The sequence below is a fragment of the Hyperolius riggenbachi genome, chromosome 10, assembly GCF_040937935.1.
Source record: "Hyperolius riggenbachi isolate aHypRig1 chromosome 10, aHypRig1.pri, whole genome shotgun sequence".
NCBI lineage: Eukaryota > Metazoa > Chordata > Amphibia > Anura > Hyperoliidae > Hyperolius > Hyperolius riggenbachi.
This window is the reverse complement of record NC_090655.1, coordinates 151,756,530-151,762,529: the sequence shown is the minus strand read 5'-3', so window position 1 is coordinate 151,762,529 and position 6,000 is coordinate 151,756,530. Positions and strand designations below refer to the sequence as shown.

Sequence of the window (6,000 nt, the reverse complement as noted above, 5' to 3'; positions counted from 1 at the left end):
CCTGGATAGGACTGGTATTATGGACAGCGGCACAGACGTCAGCGCTGCTGCCCCACCACCTCTTGTAATAATGATGGTGAACGCAGCTTTACTGTCTGCTTCTGAGAATACTTTCTGAGACGGATCAATTGAGTGAAGCAGGTAAGCACTTTCATTAATTCATTGAGCTGTTTTAAAGAAGCAAGCTTTTAAAGTTTTAAAAGTCTGGGAGTCATGCCTTCTTAATAGTATTTTAAATTAAATGTGATGGTGATGCTGTGCATAGTTGGCACCTGTTCGCAGCGGAAGAGCTGTCCAGTGATACAAGGAAGGCTGAGAAATTCCAATACATTCAGCATTCCATAGGCACTAAGCACTGTGTCAATGTGAGTTTTCTTGAGTGCTCATGAGATGGGTCGTTTTAGTTTAAATGAATTATTCCGCGAAAAAGCCTCACTGTTAATAGCAAATTAAACAAATACACAAAACAGAAAGTCTTTCACAGTGACGGCTAAATATCTTTTTTTTTTCAAGAGAAGTCTTCATTGTAGCAGAGTTTTCAGTAAGTTTTATTTGCCACTAAGATTTGTTTGTTTGAGCACTACACTCATCCAACTGATGTTTATTGTGGTTAATTTTAATTATTGATGAAGACAGCCTCTCTCATCAGCAGCCTAATCTGGCAACCCTTCCTGCACTGCATTGCTTTGCAAAATGGACAGTGGATGCACCTTGGCACAAAGTAAATATCTACTTTACAAAAAGTTAAATATACATTCCAGTTTGCCAGCTTCATGGTCTTAGAGAGTGTGTTGTAGGAAATACAGAACTGAGGTAAAGAGCCTTCAGCAGATATTACAGAAGGCTGCTTTCTTCTAAGGAAATATCTCAACTTATACTATAACGTAAACAAATGTATAAATGTGTTCTAGACACTTAAATGACTTGCCTAAAGTGTAAGATGTAATATGGTTACCCAAGTTACAAATGAGCACCCCTGTATAATGTAATGAGGTAAAGTGAGGTTGATTTGCAAAGACATTTGCAAAGACAATTGGAGCAGATGCCCTGACTAAATTTCATTTACTAATTTAAACAGATGTTATTTGTTTGTTCTGGGCAATGTCTCCACCTTTCATCCATTATTTTAGAGCTTTGCAAATAAGCCCTACTGAATGTTTTAAAATGTGCTTGGTCAAAAGTGAGCAACTTGGGTTGTCATTGATAAGGTAAGTGATGTACCAGATACAACTATAGCTGCATGAAGACATTTATTTAATTTTATAAGAAAAATAAGCATTGTAAACATGTTTCCCTTCAGTGTCAGAGTTGCTATAGTTTTAAGTATCAACAGATTGTGTATAAACCCCTAGTGTACAATATATTAAAAAAGGACCATTAACGCTCTCATTTCTAGTAGGGTCAGAAGAAATCAACATTTATCTAGGTACATTATTGTCTATGGGGGTCCCACAATGAATTGCTGTAAATCTAGTGGTAAAAGGGACATATTTAACAACTCTCTCAAAAGATAATTATGTAAAGAGGCACTATAGTGACGTATCGTAAAAGGCAGGAAATTATTCAGGATACCCACTTTCATGGTAATTTTCCTGGTTTCAGCATCAGAAACACAACCTATATACTGCTGCATATTGGTATATAACTCTCCCAGTGTTGTTTAGCATAGGCTGCTTTAATATATGGAATTCTCCTCCCAGAGCATTTTGGGAGACCAGGTATTATTTGCACTAGCTGTGGGACTATCAGTAAACAAACATTCTGCAGAGATCACCTGACAGGCCTAAAGATGTCACACCACCTGTGACAAAATTTCAGGATGAAAATCGGGGTAAGGAAAGATTTTATAATGCACAAACATTTACTAAATAATTCTTAAATGATTATTGTAAAAAAAAAATATGAATTACATTATTTTCACTACAGTTCCTCTTTAAATGATTCATCTAATGAAAGTCTTGTTAGAACTTTAGACATTGTTGGAAATACCCTACTCTTATCTGAAAAAAAAGTTATTATGCAGTATAATGATATTCTAACAAAATCCAGACACTGGACATTAATACTTAAGAGACTGTTCAAAACATCAACCTACTAATATGTATTAATTGTGTTATATGTACATTAATCAATTAGGTATCTTTAGTATGTTACATTTTCAGGTCTCACAAACTATTTACAGACTAAATACCAAAGTTTAATTTTGATAATACTTCTAGCTCAGAGGCACAAACTTTCCAATTGCTCGAAAGCCACATTCAGACATACGTGGTGTTTGGTTAAACATTGTTGATGACAAGTATTATAAGTTAGGTAAGTTTTATTGGCTTGAGGTACTGGTCATCTGCTGAAATGATGCTAGAAAGTGTGTCAGAGGTACTAGTTACATGTCACATGTGATTGTCAAGCCATTGGTTGGGATTATAGGGCAACTTGCCCTTATTTGTGCAAAACAATCCCAGTGTGATTTGTAGAGTAAGGCCCCATTCACACTTGCGGTTCGAGTCTGCAAGTGTCCGGGGGCCGCAAAGAGACCATACGGGTCTCTGCGGTGGCCACAAGATGCCTCCAGTTGCGGATCCGGAATGTATCAGTTCCGGCTACAATAAAGTAGCCGGAACTAGAGACATTGCAGTGCCAGAAAGGCACCGCAAGCATGGGGGATACTGGTGTGTAGTCCGGGCCCCCCAAGTGGCATAGGACTGGTGCTGGAAGCATCCGGTCCTATTGCCAGTGTGATGAGAAACATCCGTTTCTCATTGCACAGCATGGCCGCATGTTCGGGTCAGGATCCGGCCCGGGTCCGCAGCCGCACCGGGACGGACTGAAAAATAGAGCCTGTTGGAAAAAATCCGGATCGTCCTGGAGCTGCGTTCCCGGATCAGATCCGGATCCGGACGGTCGCACGAGTGTGAATGGATACATTGATTAACAATGTATCCATTCACCATCCGCTGTGTACGGAGCGTTCCGGGTCCGGGGAAGCCGGACCTGGAACGCTAATGTGAACCGGGCCTAACAGATAGAGAACTCATCTAAACAGATTATTAACTGAAATAATTCACTGAATGACCCTGCAAACCAACAAATACCTGTTACACAGCTGCACAAACCAGTTCCTACCATTTGCATGTTCATCTCTCCACCTACAGTCATAAACATGAAAATGTATTCCATTCATCCTCAGTGTGGAGGGAAGATATATTACTCATTAATTCCTTTGTCTATTCTCCACTTGGTGATATCTATGTTTCCTGCTGCTGATTGTATCTAAATATAGTTTATTTGCTGTAAATCACTAGTTACATCCTGGTTTTACTTTATTATGATTATCTTTTGGAATACCCAACATTTATTTGCATCATAAAGCAGGGTATCATATAAAACGAGTAAACTCATCTCTATTTTGTTGTTAGCTGTGACGGTGCTGCACAATTTATGGTTTCTTGGTGTGGAGTGCATGATCAAAACACAATAAAACATACACAACAATCAGAATGATGCTGATTTAATAGGGATTTTTCATAAGAAATAGAAACCAGAATCATACATTTGCATTTGTCTATCTGTATATCCATAAATATTCTAGATATGTGAATGCCAAGATTACTTAGCAAAGAGAGGCAGAGAAGTTCTACATGAGACTCATGTTTCCCAAATTATTCAAATATATTTTCTAAAATCAAATTGCTTGGCTGACAGTCTCAAAGTCTCCTATCAAAGAAAATGAGTTGTTTTCACTACAGAAGCTAAAACTCAAAATCAAGCTCCAACATTAGATGAAGGTTTCACGATGGAAAGAGGTTTGAAGGGGAAAAAAAACACAAAAATTGAAAAAAAAAAAGGTCAAGTTGTAGCGACCTAATGCAGTTATTTGCATGTAGCCAGACAACAACCTAGCAATATACTTCAGCAATGTTTGATAAAGCCACATACAGGCATAATGGAGTAATGATTGATAACATGCAAGTTGAAGCATATAATGACCGACCATTTTACCTTTTAGCATCAAGAACAATAAAAGATGACTAATTAGTCTATGTAATGCACCACCATCCATACATTCATCCTACAGCAAAATAGATTACTAATTTACATTTTTTTACTATTCATAACAATCTTAAAACAATCAAGATATGAATTTGGCTAATTTAGAAATTTTAATTCATAATAATTTACCGTATATGTGAAAGTCAGTAGCTCAAATGCTGAAGTAGGCCTGAATTACTAAGGCATCTCCAAGCATCTCCAAAAGCACCTTCTAGTACAGCCTGTAATCAACCTTTAAATATGAAATGTTCAGTAATTGTTACATTTTCATTGGTTTCTTTTCCTTTAATTCTAAATAACAATTTCAGCAGTATTTCCCCAGTCCCAACCTCCAGATTTAAAACAGTGGCATCAGATTTGCTACATTGTTGAGTTGCTAAGTATCTAGTGAGCAGTCCAGTATTGTGACTGACAGTATGCAGCTGCCCGAAAGCCTTACCCCATTTCAACTCTGATGGGGCGTATTGGCTATGCATACATGGCTGACAACCTAGTGAGCAGTGGGTGGATCATTATGAGCCAGAGTTCTCACACAAGTTATTTTGACTAACAATATGTAGCCGCTTGAAAACCTTACCCATTTCCATTCTGAAGGAGTCTCCCTATGCTATATGATTTCTGTCATTTGGCACTGTATTGGCCTGAGGAAGCTGGTTCAGACCCGTGAAACGCGATGCCTGTGCGTAATTAAAAACGTTTTGTAAGTTTACAGAGATTTTGTCACTGAGGTAAGATACCTCATTATACTATTTCAGTTTTAAACTGGTTTTAAAAGCTTTTATCTAAATCAGGGCGTCTCTTTCACTTTATTGTCCATTCTGAAGGAGATTCAGGGGCAATGAAAAACAGGGGAACTGTGATAATGTGACCAGATTGATATTCAATCAGTATAGGTATGTGGCTGATTTAATACAACTGCATTCTGCTGCAATACATCAGGGACCTCAAGATACCTAAAGTCGTCTTTCTTCTTTGTCCATAATGATCCCCCCCCCAACATACTCAATCGCATGATACTACTACTTGCAGTTGCGTAACTACAGTTCATGCCACCCCCCACCCCCCCGCATACATTTTATGGGGCCCCCCAATGTTCACACCCCCTCCTTTCTTTGGCTCCCCTTGGTGCCCTTCATAGCCTTGTGGTCCATCTCACAAGGGTCATAAAACAAGTAAGGCCATCAGTATCTTCACACCCATAACAAGCATGGCCACAAAAACACCTGAGCTGAAGAATATTCCCCTGTGTTGGAGGAAAAGAAGGTTAGTAGTTGGGGTTCCCACTGCTCTGGGTCTTCACTTTATGTTGCTGTGGCCAATGATGCTATCTGGATTTCACCCAGTAATGCTGTGCGGGCTGGGCGGGAGGGGGGGGTCTGACGTCTTCTTCGGTCTGTACCTCGGCACCTCCCGCGATGCGCTCCAAGCGGCAGTCACGTGATTACAAACACTTCCTCCTTTCGGGTTGAAGGAGGAAGTGTTTGTAATCACGTGACACGCGTGGACCGCATCGTGGGAGGCGTCGAGGGACGGACCGAAGAAGACGTCCAACAAGTAAGATTGACCCCCCCACCCAGCCCGCACAGCATTACTGGGTGAAATCCGGATAGCAGCTATCCAGATCACCCGAATCCGAATTTGAGCCCATCACTGCTGGCAGCGTGGCTGGGGAGGAGGAGCATTATGGAATGCAGTGAGTGGGTACAGCCGCAAGGACACAAACACACAGTCCCTCTCCTGCTGCGGGCACTAGGCAGCCAGAGTAATAGTAGTCATGGGTGATTAATTTGCTTGGGGATGCACACCCCCAAGTGAGGGAAAGGGGCGACTATGGCAGGTGCCCTATGTGCACCCTTACAGTTACGCCTCTGCTTACCAGGGCCAGTTGCGGATGAACCAGGAGGCAACTGAGGATGATGAGGGAGCGATCAGGCCAGAGGGGGCTGGAGG

The 6,000-nt window shown here is 40.6% G+C and overlaps 1 protein-coding gene across 1 annotated transcript in view; it reads left to right on the top strand.

Moving 5' to 3' along the window:
- Positions 1 to 6,000, top strand: part of CHAT (choline O-acetyltransferase) — a 146,628-nt gene continuing 140,628 nt past the window's right edge. Inside the window, exon 1 of the mRNA XM_068258835.1 lies at positions 1 to 141. The gene's annotated coding sequence lies outside the window, so the exon portion shown is untranslated. The remainder of the gene's footprint in view (positions 142 to 6,000) is intronic.